This window comes from Aethalodelphis obliquidens, unplaced genomic scaffold (assembly GCF_003676395.1).
Source record: "Aethalodelphis obliquidens isolate GAN/ISIS:26980383/991018 unplaced genomic scaffold, ASM367639v1 scaffold54, whole genome shotgun sequence".
NCBI classification, from domain to species: Eukaryota; Metazoa; Chordata; class Mammalia; order Artiodactyla; family Delphinidae; genus Aethalodelphis; species Aethalodelphis obliquidens.
Genome location: NW_020837998.1, coordinates 5104703 through 5126110, shown reverse-complemented (window position 1 = coordinate 5126110; position 21408 = coordinate 5104703). Strand labels below are relative to the sequence as shown.

Here is a 21408-nt window from a genome sequence, read left to right as displayed (position 1 = left end):
AATGAGAATCTACTTAGTCAAAATTCCACCATATTAAGCTTCTTGTTTGTACTTATCAAGCAGAGGCATGTGTGTTCATCTATGTTCTATATTTGCACTGCATTTGCATCACTATTGCATGACGATAATGTTAACTATTTTAAAAATATCAAAGACAAGATATTTTAACTTTTGACTGATCTTTGATCAATAACCTTGACTCACTGTTTTTCCATCCTGGCTGATAAGCCCTAAGGATGTGATTAAAGAATAAGGAATTGCTGTACTGTGCTTGTCTGAAGTAGAAATACAAACTCAGTTATTTGGACAATAGTCTAATGTCTACATAAAAATAAAACTAACAGTTAATTTGAAAAAATCAGTTAAAATAATTCATTGATTCAACAAGATGTGATACTGTGCAGATTAATTGTAAGTTCAATCCTCCCTTTGTGGTTCAAGAGAATGTTAGTGATTTAGTTGTTTAATGGTGTGAGACATTTTATTCTTCTAGTATTTATCCTAGAGTTATGTATAAGGATTTCTGAACAGAGACTAGAACTGAAAGCTATTATTTAAACTTGGGATTGTCCAAGCAAATGCATTAAAAATAAAAATTGCTACATGCCTCTAGATCAAACCTGTCAAATTTCTAATACAAATGAAATTAAAATGCAACAGTCTTTGATGAGAAAGATCATAAGCCATCTATAATTTTAATTTGCTGAAATTGATTATATAATCTACAACAAAAAATGTGATTATCAAAGGATAAAGTCTAGGTTTTAAATTAGATCAGTAAAGTGTGTGTCTGCATCTTCCAGGCTGTAACTGAATTGTTAATCACAGGTGATTTTATAGATTAAATATTTCTCCTAAAATTAAGATGTCCAGAAGGAAAAAAAAACCTTACTATCTACTTTAACTGATGTAGTTTTTGTTTCCTCAAGGCATGCTATTCTACAGCTCTAATACAGTTAATAAAGCTGAGAAATGAATATAATTTGAAACATGTCTAAAGAGAAATAAAAATAAAATATCCATGTACATAGTCATTATTAATGTAGTTAAATGGAATTTCAAAAATGTAGACAATACACAATACTGATCAATATTCTGTAAAAACAAAAATGGGAAAATAAATTTGAAAAAGAATAGATACATGTATATCTGTAACTGAATCACTCTGCTGTACACCTGAAACTAACATGACATTGTTAATCAACTATACTCCAATATAAAATAAAAAAATTTTAAATGTAGACAAAAATAAACTTCTATTTGTCATTGTAGTTAAGTCTGGGCTGCGAAGTAAAACATATCTGAAGTTGATTCCTGACTTAGTCGTTTACTATCTGTTTAACTTTGGGCAAGTCTCAATTTCCATATTTATAACATGGAGAAAGAATACTTCCTACCTCACAGGGGTACAGATGTAGATGTTTAAGATAAAGACTACTAAACAACAGAGGAGGCTTCTGATTATGTTGGGCCAAAATAATCAGAAGCCTCCTCTCTTATTTAAGTGTGTATACATATATACACATCTATATATATATATACATATAGTGGTTATCAAGTGTGCAAACTATATATATATAGTGCAAAAATATATGTAGTGATTATCAAGTGTGCAAAAAGAATAGTTGTGAATAGGTGTACATTTATATTGTATCCATCATTTTCAGTTAAATGACTATGGATTTTTCAGTTATTGTAAACTTGTTAGTTTTGAGAATCAGCTTATCAAGTAAGTCTTTTCTAGAAGAGCTAAGAAAATTTTTGTCCCCTTTTAGTCGTTTAACAGTTTCCAACTTTACCTGTTTGTCTTTAGTAGCTTCTGAAAGGAGAAGATTCTTCTATGCTGCCTTTTTCACCACATAGCTAATATTTTAAAATTTATCTGTATAATAGTTAAAAACAATCATGCTATTAAAAAAAAACTACACCTAGAAATATTCTCTGGAAATCAAATGAAGTTCAAATTATTTCTTAAAAGAATTTATGCTATGCAGAAAAAATACATGGCTCTGCTAAAAAGAAAAGAAAAAAAATTGTAGACCAATAACTGGAAGATAAAATGCTGTTGTTTGTTCCTAATGAAAACTCCTTAAATTTTGAAAGAAAAAAACATATAATCTTAGTTATGTAAAATAAATTTTCATTCAAACAAGTATAACTCGAGCAAAATATGACTGAGGTTTTTGGCTTTTAAACTATTTCCTTACAGTTAACCAAAAGTCTTTAATTTATATTTTGAAAAACAACATGACCTTTGAAGATGTGCTTGCTAAGCAAAAGTTTACAACTCCACTACATTAATCTATTAAAAGCCTAACGTGTTAGACATTTTTAGCAGGAGAGCAAACACCTTTAAAATAAACAGGTAAAATATTTAATTTTCTGTAAATAAGCAAAACATAAGTTTAATAAATTGGATCATTCATAGTGTTTATGGAACTTTAAAACTTTAATGTATTTTGGGGTCCTAGGTAACAGGGACATGCTATTAAAATTAAGATGACTACAGAACTGTTTTTATAGTATTTTTCAAAACAAAATTCTTAGATTCAAGACAGATCTATGTTGTGATACAGCAGAGTATTATAGTGAAATTTCAGTCAAATTTTAAATTGCATGTACAAGATATATCTAATATTCAAGTTAGTAAATTATTTGAAATATGTAATATTGCCTTATAAAATGTAGGGTTTTTTCATAAAATCTGTCAATGAGTTAACATCTTTAATTTGTTCAAAAAGAATCACCACCTTTGCTACTTAATACACTCTTGTTTGATATTTACTATTCAAATCTATAACCAAATTAGTTGTAGCACTTTGGAACATTTCAGGCTATATGATCATTACACATCTAATTCTGCATTATTTACATAAGCTCTTTTACCATGGTAAAAGATGTAATACTGTATGATGTAGTGAAAAGCACACTGTCCAGAGAGAGATAAATTCTGTTCCAGACTGTCACTAACTAGCTTTTGTTACCTTGGGCAAGTCACTTCAAAAGAAATGGAACCTTCTGGAAAACAACAAATCTTAAGTAGGTGTAACTGATCACATTTAAACAGTATTTGCGTTTTAGTAAGTTACTTTAGAAAAAATTGCAAGTTATGCACAAAGACCAAAAATCCCAAAGGATGACCTTCCTAAGCAAAAAACAAACAAAAACACAATAAACCAGAGATTCAGGGATATTTCATGTCTACGAGCATGTATTTCACTAAAATTTCCCTCTTTCTTTAGTTGGAGGCACTAATAATGAGAACAGAAGGAAAATCCTAACAGCGAACAAATTAAGTATATTTTCATCAAAACATTGCTAGTTATGAGTTACCTCAGCATACTGCTAGTTCCGTCAAGCTTGAGTATTTATCTCATAACCTTTGCATTGTTGTCTGCAGAGAAATGTTAACCCTAACACAGAGTAAATGTCTAAGAGACATCTCCTTTCTCTTCCTTGCTTTATTAAAAATTTTAAATCATTGCATAATTCCCAGGATAAGTTATCTACAACCAGTGACCCAATCTATTTAGCATAGTGAAAAGCTCATGGAATTTGAAGCTACTCCTAATTCGGTGGTCTTAGGCAAGCCATTTAGCTAATTCTGGACTAGGTTGATTCTTCATTTGAAAAGAAAAAAGACAAGGAGGATAAAAATGTCTGTACCACCTAACTCACAGGATTATTTGGAGTGTTAGATGATTATATGTGAAGTCTTTTGTCAGGAGAAATTCACCAACAAATATCAATTTTATGTAGAGGAACTGTAGTTTTTAAGGAAACATTACAATAAGGATAGTGTTTGTCTTTTATATTCAGTAGCACTATGGCAGAATATGTGTCATCGTTTACACTTTTAAGTCTACTAATTATCTCATGAGATTCATTAAAGAAACTAAACAGGGTTTGCTTCTCTGACAACAAAATATATTTTTATAATACCTTCTACTAATCTAGTTCTTCCAAGGGAAAATGAAGTGTGAACTCCCAGTGGGTAAAACTATTCACCCCACGTGGTTAACTACTATTACAAAAATCTATCTTACAGAAATGCTTGAATGTAATTCAAATAAATGAGAAACCTGAAACCTCCCAAAGTTCCAGGTTGCAAGGATTGCCAGGACTTCGAGCGATACACCTTAGATTGTGATTTAACATTCTATATCTAAGCCAAGCCATAGCAATAATAGATTTTCCTTTTTTCTTCCAAAAACTCTCCCTCCAGACCTATTCTCACAAATATTTTTATCTTCACACAGAAAGAAAACTATTAGGAACTTGGCTCTTGTGCCAGAACCTATTTTAAATTGGAACCAAATCCTCAATTTTTCCTAAAAAGCCTTATCAGATTTATTCATCCTAGTACTCTTCTCTTGTTCAATATGATCACATCTTTATTTCCCAGCCCACTATGACTATTGTGTCATTGCATATTTATATGTTTGAAATTACTAAGGCCAGTGATATTATTCTAATTGTGCTGAATAAAATTCAATGAGTGCTCACCACAACTTTCTAATACAAACCCAAAACTCCTGAAAGATTAAACATAATAAATACATTGTTAATTGTTCCTTTGATGTATAGTCTTAAACATATTTGAACCTAAAATTTTAGCACACACACTAGCTGATGGAATGAATATTGTCCCAGGGATCATGCTGTCTTTGACATTCAATAGATATGTGAACTTAAGGAAAAAAAAAAAAACTTGTCTATGTGGCTTTCCTCATATGTCAAAATGGTCTAGTACCTGTTTCACAGGACTGTTGTGAGTTTCAGAGGAGACAAAATCTGTAAAATCCTGAAGTGCAAAAAAACAGTTTTAAAATGATAATGTAATCATTCACATAGTTAAAAACCTGGTAGTAGTGCCTTTCATACTTACTGAGAGGTACTATTTCAGGTAATTACTTTAGATTTAATGCAGAGACTCATGATGAATCTACTTTGTTTTTGGTTTTTTCTTCCCCCAAAACTCAGTTGTTTCAGTTACTGGCAAAGCATGTTCTTAAGTGATTTAGTTGCTAACATTAGTGTATGATATAAAGAAGATATAAAGTGTAAGGACATTTTCAAAGGAAATATTAAACATTATGTTCTCAGAATGTCTTCCATTTCTTTGAAAGATGATGCTTCCTTGAGTTGTCAGTCTCCATCCTGGAACCTAACCTTAACTTGGAATTCTAGTTTTTTCTAGTGAATATAATCCACCCATTTCCTTAGTAATGCTATTACTAACTTTTGCAATCCTAACATATTATTAGTAATTATAAGTACTTCAACATTTAATGTACATTATATGATATTATCTACTGGCTGATTGTGTTCAATCTTCACTGACACCTATTTTAAATCTTTACTAAAATTATATGACTTATAATTAAAATTCTGTCCAGTTAAACAATATTTTCCTCAAACTAAAAAATCACATTCTATTAATATGTAACCATATTGCCTCTGAAACAGGAAAAAGGAGAACTGACCTAGAGTTATACAGCCAGATTTGATTACTCTAATTCACAACATTGTTTAATATTTTTAGCATTTCTTATATTTGTTAGGTTAGTGCAAGAAATTATCTCCTATTTTTTCTTACAGTTGTATGATCCTGAAATTGTCTGGTGCTTTACATCATATTCAATTCTATATAGTTTTTGAGTTTTAGTGCCATTGTAAATTAACTCAATTTTTCCTCATTCTGTCTCAAGTCTTGACCAGTGTATTTTCATAGAAGTACTCTCTCTACTTTCTATAGAGTGATTTTCCATCTCTAGCCTTTGAAAATAGGAATCTAAGAGCTCTGTTATTTTTCATCTGGTTTTTTGTTGTTGTTCTGTTTTTTGTATTTCTTCTCCTCTGTCTATTCTGGAGTTTCCCCCTTTAAAAAAAGATATATGGTATTTTGCTTGCTATACATGCTTCCTCAAGCACATAGAAACAGTCAATGCTTAACATTATTAAATAATGTTAAGGGTAATGAAATCCAAGGCATTTTGGCAGACACACAAGTTCATTTAGCACTTACAAAAACCATTTCAATCCAGTTGGCCCTTTAGTTCACTGGGATCCTCAAGTTGCCACCAAACAAGCTCTACTGGTTGCTATTAAAGTATCAGAGCTTAGAAAAGACTAATAGAGTTTCACCGGAAAGGCGGTAGCTGCTGAATCCCAATGCCATAATTAAGACATGAATCCCAGCTTTGAAGTGACAACTTTTTCAGTTGTTTCCCTAACCCTGCCGGATCCACAGCTGTGCCTCCTAACAAACACAGTTTAAACACTTACAACTTGACTTATTTCAATAGCTCCTTTCAATGTTGTTTGTTTTAATTTGACACTGGTTCCATACCAAGATGTACTGCACATAAAGAAATGGAACTACGAAGATTTCCTAAATGGATTATGATGAAAAGTTCACTTAGATTAAATGGCTATTCTGCTGTAGTCTATGATAAAAATCTAAGTGTAAAGAAAGTAGCTAGGCACCATGTCTAATTTACTAAATGTCTAATTTACCATTTGTTCCTGCTTTGAGGGGAGTTTTAGGGGATAGCAAATATAAAATAACCTCTACCAAGTCTCTTTCATTGTTGTTGTTGTTGTTGCCCTAAAAAATGTCAGATACTAAAAAGAAAATAAAAATAATGTCTTCGAGCTAGGTAAATGAAAATTTAATTGGTCATTTTACTCTGATATCTGAATAATTAACTGATATGTTCATTTCCAATATGTCACAAATGAATATCTTCAAAGATCTATACCATATTAAACTCAGAATTTTGGGATCTTGTTGGAAAAGTTTTAAAAATATTGGTAACCTATTGACACCACGTGGTCAATGGTTTTCTTTTTGAAATGGTATAAATGTATGTACATAGTCCTTATAAAATAGATTTGAGTATAAAATGAGCAAGCAACTGTTTTTTTATTCTGAGCTACAGTTTCAACTGATATAGTTACATCAAAGGTTAAAATCAATTTTAATACCCAAATGCAATAATTGTATATCATTTTTAATTTTTAAATATTCCACCCCTTGCAAAACAGCTACATTGAATCTTTTTTTTAAAATCTGTTACCAGACTTCCCTGGTGGCGCAGTGGTTAAGAATCCGCCTGCTAATGCAGGGGACACAGGTTCAATCCCTGGTCCGGGAAGATCCCACATGCCCTGGAGCAACTAAGTCCTTGCACCACAACTACTGAGCCTGTGCTCTAGGGCCCGTGAGCCACAACTACTGAGCCCACGCACAGCAACTACTGAAGCCCGCACCCTCTAGCCACAACTACTGAGGCAACGTGCTGCAACTACTGAAGCCCGTACGCTTAGAGCCCGTGCTCTGCAATAAGAGAAGCCACGACAATGAGAAGCCCACACACTGCAACGAAGAGTAGCCCCCACTCGCTGCAACTAGAGAAAGCCTGTGCGCAGCAAGGGAGATCCAATGCAGCCAAAAAAAAAAAAAAAGAATCTGTTACCTTTTGCTTACTTCACCTTTTCATGCTTGTTTACCAGACTAAGAATTAACCCTTTGTTTTCAGTGTGGTTTGAAAGGCAGCAGCATCTACATCCCCAGGGAACTTGTTAGAAATGCAGAATTTCAGGCCCCAGATAGAATCTACTGAATCAGGATCTGCATTTTAACGGGGTTCCCCAGATGAATGGTATGCACATTAAAGTTTGAGAAGCACAGGAATAGAATATAACTTCCTAGAAACTGGAGTTTAAAATAACAAGTCATCAGCAGTGATGGTGATTAATTAGAAGTTGTGTATTGGCTCTATTTCTCAAGTGTTTAGATTCTGTTAACAGCTACACTGCTATATAATTTTTTAGCATTGGCCTTATATTCCCATAACTGTTTACTCTTGTATGCAATTCGAAGTCATTCAGAAGCCATATGATATTTAATGGATTCAAACTCCCTTCTTCAAATACTCCTTCTTTGCACTCATTCACTTTACAAAATGGCCAGCATATATCGTAAGTGTTTTATCTCATGGATGTTAAAACCGAGTTCATGAGCTAAGAAAAGTTGCAGGACAAGGGATGTTGTAAGAAATGTGGAGCCTGACTGAAGGCTAAAATAACAGTCTTAAACTGAGCAATTTTTTTCCTGGTGTAAGCAGAAAAAACAATGAAATCCTTCCTGATGACAGTAGAGCAAATTCTCCATGTAAAAGTTTTATTGTTTGTGTGTTTTTGTGTATGTTTATTACCCATTCTTAAGCGTCTTTTTTAAAAAATTTAATGTATTCCCATGTTTTTTTTGAAGATATTTGATCCTAGTAAAACGAGCAAACAAGTGTCAAATAACAGTTGAGATATTCCAAATATACAATATGAGAAGTGAGAGAGAAGCCAGCCTAGGCAGTTTCAAAACGGTTGCATATTTCACACTAAACTGAAAACCAGGCCCTATCACCTAACACTCTGGCAGTGTTCTTCTCTACTTGATTTATTTTTTGTCCCCTTCTTTCCCCTCTGCCAAAAGTAAAATAAAGCAGTCTAAGGTTATGCAGGGGAGAAAGGTAAGCTTTGCTTTGGCACATTTTGCCTACATTTACCTGACCCATATTCCCTTACACATACAACCCTCGACATGAGCAATAAGATCATGCAACAAGCAGACCGAAGTTTAGAAAATTCACTTAAAATCTTTCCCAAATTATATTTAAACCTTCAGGAAAATGTACATTAAAGTCCTTAGGTAAATATGTATTTATAAAAACAAAACCATCCTTTGGGGTATGTACGTTTCTTGCTATCTTAAGTAAATGGGCTTTTCAAGTCCTTTTTAAAGAGTTAAAATATTTATATACTTTAATGCATCGATGCTTTAGTCTATTCACTCTACCTTCACGTCAAGATACATTTTGCATGTTTTATAATATCATATGCACAATAGACGTGTTTTTAATAATCTAAGTTCTAAACAAAGTGTGGAAAACATAGCATTTTCTATACCTAAGTCAGATTGGGAAATTGTCCAGCTTAATAAAGCCAAAGAAATAAACAAGCAAGTCCTGGATATATTTAACTTTCTGATAAGGTACAAAACTATTCCTGCATTTGAGCAAAGGAGGGAACAGGTAAGGTTGTAGAGTAAATTAAATAATGTTATCACCCAATACCTTACATGAGCTCCAGTTAACACTCATTTCAGATCTCTGAGACTTAGTTTTCTTATCTGTAAAATTAAGGGGTTGGACTAAATGATCTTTCTGGTCCCTTCCACTTCCAGAGTTTATGAAACTTGGACCATTCTTGGTATATTATAATGTACCACCTGGCACTCGATATTTGTTAAATTTAATCTAATGTGACTATATATTACTTTTTTGTTGTTGTTGCTTATTGTTTTTGCCCAATCAGAATATAAGCTTCTCAAAGGAGATACTGCCTTAAATTTCTTTAAGGACCCCCTTTCTCAACCCAGTCTAACCACCACATTTAAAGTATTGTAATGCTGGACCAGCAATAGGTTTTTAGATATTGAGGGCTAATGAATCAATGTGTTGAAACTGGAAATACCTGCAGAGCCAAGGGACAAGGAAAGAATACATGGTAGAGCTTTCTGTAAAACATCATATAAATTTTTTTCATTGGAAAGGGCCTTGAAATAATGTAAAACTTCTTCATTTTACATTTGGGAAAACTGTATTCCAGGGAGATGAAGTTATTTGCTCAAGATCACTCTCTGGATACTAATAAAATATAAATCATAAAATACCTTGTGTTCACACAATTTAAATAAACCTCTGCTCTCATTTCCTGTACCCAAAACCACAGGAAAAAGGAGTTTATAATCCTGAAGACAACAGAAAATGATTTGCATATTGGGAGCTTAATGTCCTTTAGTTGATATGATACAAACCTACACACAATTGATTCCCAAAGATATTTTGCTTCAAAGATGGCATATCAGAAGAAAATCAGTATTTACAAATCATTGTCAAATATTCTCTAAAACAAATCCTATATAAAATATAGATGTCCTAAAAGAAAAACGAATTAGGCAATAACACTAAATATGTGCCACATTAAGTAAAATTAAAGTTTATGGAGTGTCATTATGATGGGTCATAATTTGAATTATTCTTATAAATAAAACAGAGGAAGTGTATGAGCATATATGAGCATGTACTGTTAAATTTCAATAGTCTTATTATTTTATTATATAATATTTACAGGGTTAGTAAGAGGAGGAGAATATGACACAAGTAAACAGTTAAAAGACTTATTTAGATATATTTGAATATACTTGTCTTTGAAATTTTTATTTTTTAATCCAAGAAGCATTCTTTTTTGTTTTCTTTTTTTTTTTATATTCAGAACTTTGAGGAAATATACTCAAAGAAATGCGAGGCAAGGCAGGTGTTGGGAAAAGCCCTGGTTTGGAAGCTAAAAGTCCTGTATAGGCTTCCCCTCTTACTAACTGGAAAGCCTTAGAGATAGGATTTCACCTGTCTGACCTTCAGTTTCCTCATTGAAAAAATAGGTACAACCATGCTTTCTTTTTCTACTCAAAGTTTTTTATTAGACTAAAATATTTACTTTAAAAATTATATAAAATATAGGATACTGTATAATTTTTTATTTGTTTTCAGTATGCGGGCCTCTCACTGCTGTGGCCTCTCCCGTTGCGGAGCACAGGCTCCGGACGCGCAGGCCCAGCGGCCATGGCTCACGGGCCCAGCCGCTCCGCGGCATGTGGGATCTTCCCGGACTGGGACACGAACCCATGTCCCCTGCATCGGCAGGCGGACTCTCAACCACTGCGCCACCAGGGAAGCCCAGATACAGTATAAATTAAACTAGGAGAATGAATTGAAACAAGAGGGTGGCAGAAAATTTAATGTTCTGTTTTCATTTCATATGACAAATGAATTGTAAAAATCAGTACAATCTTGATTTGCATTCTAATAACTTGAAGATTTAAAAAGAAAGGAATTTTCATATAGTTTAATTAAAATCCATCAGGAAATTAGTTTTATTGTCATGCTAAAGGATATGTAAGATTAATATAGTTTTTATTGAGAGAGAAAAATCCTCTCCTAGAATTTATTCTCTTCTTTCTTTTGCCTTTCCTCTTTTTGTTTTCCCAAATCTACATATTCAAGATGAGCAGATTAGGTGGAAAAAATCATTCTTTCAGATCTGGGCTGGAAATGACAACTATAGCCATTGTCACCCTTAGATTCAAAATTTATTATACTGATTTGATGCTTAACACATTAAAGTCAATTAAAAGGGCAGCTTAAAATCCTTGATCAGTTGAGGATGTTTAGAGTGTAAAAGATAATAGAAGCATTTATGATTTCTGCCAAGCCACTCTTCTAATTCAAAAACCGTAATTGAAAAAGACTCTTTATCCAATTTATTTTTACTGTTTGCTAATGAGAATGCAGTCTTTCTACAGATGTAACCAAATCTCAAGACACTTTTCACCCTAAAATAGCTTTCTCCATGTGATAAACCTGTGTTTTACAATTAATGTTGCACAGGGCATAAATCTTGAGGGACCATTACATACAGGTTATTTGATGTTTTCTCTTAACAAAAGATGAGCACATTTTGGGGATGATGCCTTCTAGATGAACTTCTATTGAAAAATGACACCTTTTCAAATAGGATTAGATTAACTTAAACAATGCAAGCCAGTCTGGAATATCAAGGCATCTTACCTAGTTTTCTTCATTCTGGATACTGAATGATCAATAAAGTCTTCAGATAATAGAACTCTGCTCAGACAATGACATGTAATTTGGAATGTTATAAAGTCAATCCAATTAAATATACTTATAAATTTTATTTTTCACAAAGGTAAAATTTACCTATGTCATTGATGAAAGAATGTATCATCTATTTTTATGGCATACTCTTTCTTACCTCCCCAATTCCCAGTGATGTTGAGCCAACCTCAGTGCATGTGGAGATACGGACAATTTGAGAATTGCCCATTTCCCACACACACAAAAATAACTTTCTACAAATGCAGTACAAAGCAAGGGTTCCTTTGCCTCTGAAGATTGACATAGTAACTGTGTATGTTCGTATGAACATGCTTTGACAAAGGCCTTAAAGTCCTTTGTGTGTGTGTGTGTGTGTGTGTGTGTGTGTGTGTGTGTTAGGAGAGATCTGTCTGAGGCGGACACCCTCTCAAAATATTTAAATTTGAGCCACTGTGACAATTCCACAAAGCAAAAAGGAGGGGGAATAAAAATGAGACAGAAACTTTCACTGAAAACAGAAATAATGACCCATGGGAAGAGGACACACCAGAAAGAATGGGATGCTGAGAAACAGTTTCAGGAGTGTGTGGTGAGAAATTCAGAAAAGTTGAAAATACTCCCCAAAGTACAATATTTAAATCCCTAGCTGTAACCAAAGGAAAACAGACATTTGCAGGCATGATAAAAAATATAAGAAATCCAAGGAATTCCACTATAAATCTTGTTTGAAATAAAACAGCAAAAGACATACATAGACGGCAAGAAATATTCTTGTGAGGAAAATTTGAAAAATCTGTAAGTTTAAAGTAGAGGTTCCGTGGTTCCTTTTTTAAAAAAACATCTTTGAGGTCACTGAAGGGGAAGAGAGTCCAAGGTAGCTAGTGGGAAGAAAGAAGTAAAATGGGGATTAGTGGAGAAATTACCTAGGTAGGTAATGCAGGGAAGAAGCAGCGAGGGAAGACTGACGGGAGAAGGAAAAAGAATAGAGATAGAGGTGTTTGCTAGGGCCTCAAGAGGAGGAAAAAGCCAAGATTAAGGGACTCTGATGGTTGGTAGAGAAAGAGCTGAAGCGGGTAAGGATGGGAGAGATGATATGGTGCACGGAGATGATGCAGGGAGGTGTGTGGAAAATGAAGTGCGGTGGGCATAAGTGTGCTTGCAAGTGACTGAAGGAGTTTACTCTGATGGTGGAAGATGGGGAATTTAGAAGGTTGGGTGTGGAAGCTGAGATGAGCCTAAAGATAAAACTATAGAGATGATTATGACTAAAGAGAAATTCTCTTTTCCAAAATGACATTCTTAGTTTTATTGATTTACCTTAGGCCCTCTTCATTCATTTGTCCTCTTTTCTGGATGTTACAGTATCTTCTTACCTTATTTACCTCAACTGTCTATTCCAATGCATTAGTTTATTCAAATACACATTTAAAGACAACAACAAAAATGTTTCTATTGTGTGCCACCTACTGCCTAATTTTCTCACCCTGTTTTGTTGTTGTTGTTTTTAACATATCTGCTTTAAAAATCTTCAAAGTGGACTATGCCTACAAAATACACACACAAACCCCCTAACTCCACAGTGGAACATCAAGCCTCACCCCCACCCGCCCTCTCCTTACTTAAGTCTGTATCAGGTTCTTCCAGGTCTACCTCCTGGCTAGCCACTGCCTATGAATGCCTATTTTTCAAAGCCAGTGAGACACCTTCTTTATGAATCTTTTTTTCAACCTCTTAGCAAAAATTAATTCCTCCCTCCATTATGTTCAATTAGAGCATTAATCACATTGTATCATAAATTTGTCAAAGTCTCCTGGCTCACAGAAACCGGAACAACCTTTTCCCATTCTCTTTTGCATTCCTGTAGCCTAGCACATTGTCTGGCACAGTAGGTGACTAATTAATGTTTGCAGATTCTTTGGTGAATAAATAAACAGATGACCCTCCTTTAAAATACATGAAGCAAGATTATTGGAGAAAATCAGATTTCAAAATTTCATCCCCTGAATAATTCCCCTTCCTACTAATAGAAAATGTGGCAGCCATACATATTTTGTCAATTTAGCTTAAACCAGTGGTTTCTATAAAGTCTCCTTGTCCGCACGCCTCCCCTCTCTTCGCCAAGAACCTTGTAAATCCTGACTAAAGGCTGTTGTGGACTGCTTGCACAGAGAAAAGGAGAATTTTCTGCTTTCTAAATCCCTTACCAGATTTCTTCCTGCCACCAGTAGTCTGGAAGTTCTCTATCAGGAATTTCTATCTTTCAAAGAACATAAAGTTTTGAATACAAAGAGAAGAAATAATGTGAAAACTGCAATTCCTTCTGCCAGGCCTCCCAGCTGCCAAAACCCAACATTGCTTGGGCATCCATCAGAATCGCATTCAGGTGATTAAAAAAAAAAGTCTCCTTTAAACCTTTAGCAAATGATTGAACTCTATAAAAACTGAATGCGCTTTTATGCTTGGTCTGAGTTTCCTTCCCATTCCTGTATTTCAAACGCATAGCAACTCTAAGTTTGCTGCCTTTGCTGATATAACATGTAAGGGAAGCCTTCCACCCAAGGGAAGAAAACAAAACCCCAGATTTATAAAACAGAAGAATTCTTTGCTCCTGCTCCCTTTCCCCCAAATCTCCTACCCGCCTCCAAACCAAAATACAGTCAGTAGGTAAGCAGTTTGTTGCGATCCTCTCTGAAGATAATTTCCTTGGGAAGGAAGCTCAGTTCCGAGGCCCAGACGCCTCCACACACGCTGCCTTCATCCCCTCCCTCTTGCCCTGTACAACCTTCTCCAACTGCGCGCTGCGGTCCTTCTCCCAGAGCTAAAGAAAAAAATTGTCTGCAATCGGGGAAACGGATTAGCCTCTAATTCGAGGAAGCAGGGGGTTGCTCCCTTAAAGGGAGAAGAGCAAACTCAGAAAGGAAGTCGCAGCGGGCTTCCGTCTTTAAAAGCCCATTTCTGAATCTTCCCAATTTGGCGCGCCGGTCTCTAGGAGTGACTGCGCAGCTTTATAATAAAGAGGACGGTGGCCTGCCCCTGCGGCAGCAGCTCCTAGAGCCTTTCGTAACTTCCAATTTTCAGTCCCTTCTCTCACTTAAGGGGACTCTCCACCCTGTGCCAGCGCCTCCAATCGTCCCCCTCCCACACCTCACCATTTCACTGGGAAGACGACCCTCTTCGCCTTCTAGGGAGCTTGTTCTGTTGAAAGCAAAGAGACAGCCACAGGATTTTAAGGATACCGGTCTTCACATCCCCCTTCCTTAAAATCCAGGGAGGAGAGAAAACAGCGGAAATTTAACACTGGTAACTATTATTTCATCTGAAGAACTAGCCCTCTAGAATGCCGCTAAATAAGTAGATTCATAGTGAAAAGTGAAGGTGCAAGCTGAAAACAGGAAGGACTGGGGGGGAGGGTCGTGGGGGACAGGGACAAGGAGGGAAGGAGTGCGGGAAGACCCTACATCTGTATCAGATTCCGGGTTCAAAACCGGCCGCGGCCGGGACCGCAGTAACCTCCCCCGCCCCGGCCGCCTCGGCGCGCCTGTGGGGAGCGAGTGAGCGTGATGGATGGGCCGAGAGGGAGAGCGCGGGAAGGAGGCCGAGAGAAGCGAGGGCGGCTGCGCACAGGCCGGGACCAGCCGCTTGGCCTCCTCTCCGCCCGCCGAGGCGCTCCGGGGCTGACATCATTGCCAGAAGGAGGGGCTGCCCGTGCGAAGGCGTCTGGAGAACGAGGTTCTCGGGCCTCGCTGGCGGAGGCGTTCCCTCGCCGCTTGGCAGGCGCAGCGCGCAGTTGGCCGGATTCAGCCCGCGTGAGCTGCGCGCGGCAATTCTTATTTTAGCGGAGGGAGGAAGGTATCTTTAGACCTTAGCGCGTCCATCTCTGGGTTCATTCGTCAGAACCGCCCGCACACCGTCCGCGCTTCCTCCGACGAACCAGACAAAGGCAAGAAAGGGGGAAACACATACAAATACTATTACTTCGACTTGCTTTCAAATGTCCCCCCACTCGCCCGGGAAAGGATAGCCCTAAGGCTGAGATTTCCCGCCGTGATTGTTTCAAACAAGATTGAGAGTGGAATTCCATTTAGTCTTCCCCAAGTTCCGAAGGTGCCCGCAAGTACCCTTTTTTTCCTTGAGTCACACCTGTTTTAACCTTTCATGGGATGGGAGGAGTCTCTTTAGTCTAAAGCGCCGCTACCTTCTCCGGTGTTTTGCTCAATGTTGAGGATTCTTCGCACGCTCCTCAGGTTGTTTCCTTGTTGCAGCTCTAAGAGCACGCAAGCGGTGTCAACACCCTCGCCCCCTCCCCATATTTCCTGTCCCCCTCCCCATATTTCCTGTCCCCTTCACCGCCTATCACGATGTTTAAACAATTTCTTCCACACACTTTCCTTCGCACAGTAACGGCTCCTATGTGGGGTTTAAACCCAAGCTTGGGATGTTTCCACGCAAGGACTCGCTTTTGTTTGGTTCTCCCTGCTTAATTTTATTTATTCTTTTGTCTTCGCCCCTCCCTCTTCTCTCAAGTCTTTGCTTTGTGGGTGTGTGCCGCAGTGGCGCAAGTTTCTATTCCCAGCCCCCTAGCCAACATTTTGGAAGGGCACACCGCTTGGAGACTCGACCGCCCGCCCGCAGACGCGCGCGCACACGCACTCCACATGCGCGCCCCAGCGCCCCACACCCCAAACCGCAAAGGAGGCCAAAGCAGTGAAGCACAGAATAATTCATTCTGAAAGCGGAGACGCCGTTTGCTGTTGAGCTCTATGAGTCTTTCCTTGGGGGAGAAAAGGAAGTGGTTGGAGCTATACGCTCTTGGAAAGTGACACACACACACACCCCTTTATTTTTTCAAGGGGAGGATGCCAATTTGCGGCTAAGCGCGCACATGCAAGTCGTGTCTCCAACCGAGGGCAGACTGCCGCTCCGCTCTTCCAAGTCTCTAAAGAAAAGACCCATTTGCCGCTATGAGCTTTTAAAAAGTCACCTTTTCCGATGACTCTCTTAAGAGGCATTCATTATCGCGAAAAGGGGCTGTTTTATGGCTACGCGCTTAAAAAATTAATTCCTTTGTGGACACATAATCTGTTTTTCGGTCCTATCGTAGTCCACGTCATTCATTTATGGGATAGGTAGGCGGGTTTTGGCTAAGGGATTAAAAGTCATTTCTTTACAGAAAGAGCAACCGCTTTATGTTCGGCTACGCTCTTAGAAAGTCTTTTTTTTTTTTTAAATGAGAAAATGATGCCGTTTTTATGCTACGCAATTATAAGACGTTCCTTTTTTTAGAGCTAGGCAGAATTTTCCACACCTACCATCTCCACATCCAGCAGGTGCTGGCTGAGCACAGCCCCAGAAGTAGGGCGGGAAGGAAGGGCGGGGAGGTGAGCGTCAGGCGGAACTGCACGGGGGACCCTGCGCGCTCCGTGGCGCGCTGCACTCTCCTCTTTGCGCCGAGGGTCGGGCTCCCAAGGATTAGAGCCAGCCTGGCACGGATCCAGATCCGGAGACCCCAGAGATGGGAGCGCAGCGGGGCTGGACCGCCCTGGAAGTCCGAGCCGGGCTCTGGGCTCCGGCCTTTGCCCCTCTGCTCAGACCGCTTCGCCTGGCTAACCCGAGAATCCGGAGTGTGATCTTTTCCCAGCCCCTGCCGCAATCTTAAGAGTTTCTCTCAGCTTCGCAGAAGCTGGCTGTATCTGTTAAAGTGAAAGACCTTTTTGCACGGCCAATGTTGAGGAAATTCATGCGCGGACACTTTTCTGACAGAAGTGAGAGTTTTTGCAAAGTAACCAAGCCAAGCCGACTGGTGGCTGTGCCAAAAAGATATTCTAGCCGCACTCACCTCCGGGGTTTGCTCTTTCTCTTATCTCCAGGGAAGAGATGGGGGAAGGGAAGACACAGGAAGCGTCTCTAAAATCACTCTGTGGTCCTAGTCAAAGACCCCAAGAGCAGGCAGCCGGAAGCCTCCGCGCAGTAAGTGCGGGACTCACGCTTCACACGCCGCACTCTGTTCCGGACCGGATACTTACCTTGTTGTCCAAGCCACTAGAGTAGAAATGAGGTGGTAAGTAAAAAAGAGAAAAGGCTTCCGCTAGCCCCACGGAGACTGCGACTGCTGTAGCGGGGCTCTGCCGCCACAGCTCGCAGTCTGCGGAGCAGTTGGAGTCGCGAAGGCTTCCTTTGAGGCTGTTTGGGCCGCCCGGGTTGCCTGGGCTGCCTGTGTCGCCGCTGCCAGTGCCACTCTGCGCGCTCTGTTCAACTGCCTTTTTGCTTTGCCGCGCGGGCCGCTGCGTGCAGCTTGAGCTCACGGCTCCTCCCGCCCTGACAGTTCGCCGACTGCAAGGAGCCAGTGCCGAGCCAGCCCTTTTCAATGGCGAGTGGGAGGGACTCGATAGAGGGGGAGAAGGGGGAAGGAAGGGGGGTGAGCGAGTGGAAGGCGGGTGGGGGGAGAGAAGTGAACCAGTGCCCTGACCGCCTGCTGGGAGGGGGCGGCGCAGCACCAACTGCTGGGTACCCCCCTCTGGTCCCCACTCCCTGCACCCCACGGCTCCGGGGGCGGCCCCTCCAGGCTAACGGGGAGCCGGGGAAGAAGGGCGGGGGAGAAATGGAGGTAAGCTTAGGAAGTTACTGTTCGCCGCCCCAAGAAGGCGGCAGGAAGCGCGCTGGCGGCACCCTCGAGTGCGGGAACCGCTGCTGGGAAAAAACGCGCCGCTTTAGGGCTTCCCGCTTTGCGGAGCAAAACCAAGGGCATATTCCGCTCCGCTCGGTTCTCCGCTCGCTGCTCTCTTAGGCTTCCCTTTAAGTTGAACTCATTCGAATTATCTTACGGAAGTTTTATTTTTCTTGTTCTGTGTGCTTTTCTAGCGATCCTGCTGACCGCCCTGATTCCGGCTAGAGAACAAGCGTCCAGCAGCACCATTTTCTATACAAAGGATACTTAAGACAGACTAGTGGAAGTAGGGGCAGGAGCCCGGCAAAGCCGCAGTTGGAGCCGAGAGACTGTGCCTTCATATATCACACTCAACTGTGAGCCGGGTCTGGTACCTCGATTGCCTTCAGATTGATTGGGGGTGGCGGAGACGGGGGTGAGGGGGGAGATCTAGCATTTGGCTACCCCAGATTGCAAGTACGAGTGAGCGTAAGCAGGTCGGTGGCTTTGGGCTGCTTTAGTGGGGTCCAGCCGCTTCGCTGCCGGGGACCGGGCAGCATCGCCGGCATGGACAGCGCGTTTCCGCGGTAGGAAAGGATGCAGGAGAGGGAGGAACCCAGCCGCAAGACTGGTGCTTGCCAGCGCGCTCCAGCTGCCTAGTCGGTGACGCCCGGGCGGGCATCGGGGTGTCAGGTCTTCCAAGACCACTAAAGCGACCAGGGGCAATCTGGCTGGTTTATGGCTCGGATGGGTCATGGGTATCTAGAAGCAGGGCTAATTCCCCCGTCCCTGTTATGGGATTAAAAGCAAATAGCAACAACAACCAAAACCTCCCCAGCTGTTCTACTCCGATTCTTGCTCCAAGGAGCAAGTCCTTAAATTTACCCAGAGGCTGGAGAATGAACCAGGTGAATTCTTTAAATTCCTCTCCAGAAAGGTGTAGGGTTTTAGGTTTAGGTTTTAGCATCCATTTTCCATGCTTAACCAATAGAAAAACTTATCTTTCGAGTACTCTGCTTTGTTTTTGGAAGGAGGAAGCTCTCTTTCCTGAAATAAAAGGAGGAAAAGTAGATAATGTTTTCAGGCGCCAAGAGCACAGTATTCATTTTTATTTTTGTCTACTGAATGGAAGGGGGAATGCATCTGCATAGGGATAGAACATCAGGAAGGAAAAATTTTGCCAATTATCGTGAGTTGATTTTATCTAATAGCTTCTTCATGGAAAGTTATTATTATTTTTTTATTGAAGGGCCAATCTTTCTGGCTTCTTTCCCTAGTATGTCCCTCTCCATCTTTGTAACTGCCGTCTTTCCAATTCCTGACAGTTTTAAAGGTTAAAACCCTGGTTCAGATAATCCTCACATCCCCCCCATTTTGTTCCTCTTGCCTTTTTTCTTCTTTTTCTTTCTTTCTTTCTTTTTTTTTTTTTTTTACACCTACAGCCACTACTGGGAGGGACATTAGCACCACAGTTCAGTGCAGTCTGCATGAAAGAGGACACAGGAAGTGTTTACTATTACATTTTACTCCTCCTGTAACTCTGCCTGCATTATTCACAGTATCCAGCACATGTATTGTCCGCTTCTCGGGAGCTGGGAGATGTCTTGGAGTTGAAATTAGAAGCTGTCAAATGGTTACAGTTTACAGCTCTGACTCTTGGGGTTTGCACTGCTGGATGAGACTCAGTCATAGGTGATGGCAGGAACTCAATGAAAATAAAATCAGTGATTGATCCAGGAAAGTGTGGCAAAGCCATGCTGTGGAGGCACTCTCAGAGCACTAATAATCATTCATAACATCCACATTAGATATCAGTTAATTGATGTGTTAAGATTTCCATCTAAACCCAAGGCAGGGGGAGAGAACTATTCAGTGACTCTTATGAAGTATTTAAAGTTATCATCATGACAGTCTCATGAGGTTAATATTATCCACATTTTACAGTTCCTGAAACTGAAGATCACAGACAGGTAATTTGTACAAGACCATGGAGCTGAAAAGTAGCAGACTCTGGATTTTCATTCAGAGTGTGAAACTCCAAAATGCAGCTAAATGGTTGCTTTATAGTGAATCTGGATTCTTCTATATATACAGCACAACATTTAGTTTTATGTGTCTAGTCCAATAGAAAATGATCTCTGTAGAGTAGCAACATTACTTACAGACTAAGGAGACTACTAGTTGAACTAAGTAACCCAGAAAATCATCTGAGAAATTGTTTGTTGATAAAAGTGACAGAAATCCACATCTGAAAATAATGGAAAAAATGTTCCCATTTTCTTTTCTCCTTTTCTGTCTGATGGTGGCACCAATGAGCAACGGAATAGCCAAAAGCCAGGACACCTGGCAAAAGCCCTCCGCTTGGTGCTCTAACTCTAAAAGGACTGATGAGGACTCTGCTTGCTTACAGAGAGAAGGACTCATTGACTGAATGCCTTTTATGCACCATTTGCATTATATACATTGTCCTATTAATCTTCAAAACCATCCTATGAGATAGGTATTATTAGCTTCATTTTTTTTTTAACAAATGAGGAAACAGAGATTCACAGAGACTAGGTAAAATGCCCAAGGTTATATAGGTATAAAGTATAGAGTTGGGAAATTCAAACCCATGTCATTTCTAGTCCACTATGCTGACCCTTAGCATATGGTCCTCAGATTGTGTGATTACACATTTTCAGAATTTACATTACGTCAAAAATTTTATAATTAACCAAAGGAAACTTTAGGAATTTGTTTTTTGGAGGAGATGCCATGAAGGAACTGTTATATTTATTGCATTTGTTTGTTCAGTGTTCCAATTTGGAACTTGAACCAGGGTTCTACTAAGATCAGAAAAAAATATATGGTAATGTATACCCTATAAACATAGAAATATGTGCAATATCTGAGGATTAAACTATAAAGCCATTGTATAATTATAGAATGGCTTATACAAGATAATTAAAATACTTCGAGTTAGGATGTTTCTCAGGCCAGTGAGAATTGACTAAAACTGAGAAATAATGCGTTAATCTGAAGAAA

The 21408-nt window shown here is 39.2% G+C and overlaps 1 protein-coding gene across 1 annotated transcript in view; it reads right to left on the bottom strand.

The window, feature by feature from the left end:
- PCDH11X (protocadherin 11 X-linked) overlaps positions 1–18136 on the bottom strand; it is a 736726-nt gene extending 718590 nt beyond the window's left edge. Inside the window, exon 1 of the mRNA XM_027086065.1 lies at positions 17762–18136. The gene's annotated coding sequence lies outside the window, so the exon portion shown is untranslated. The remainder of the gene's footprint in view (positions 1–17761) is intronic.
- Positions 18137–21408: the final 3272 nt, after the last annotated feature.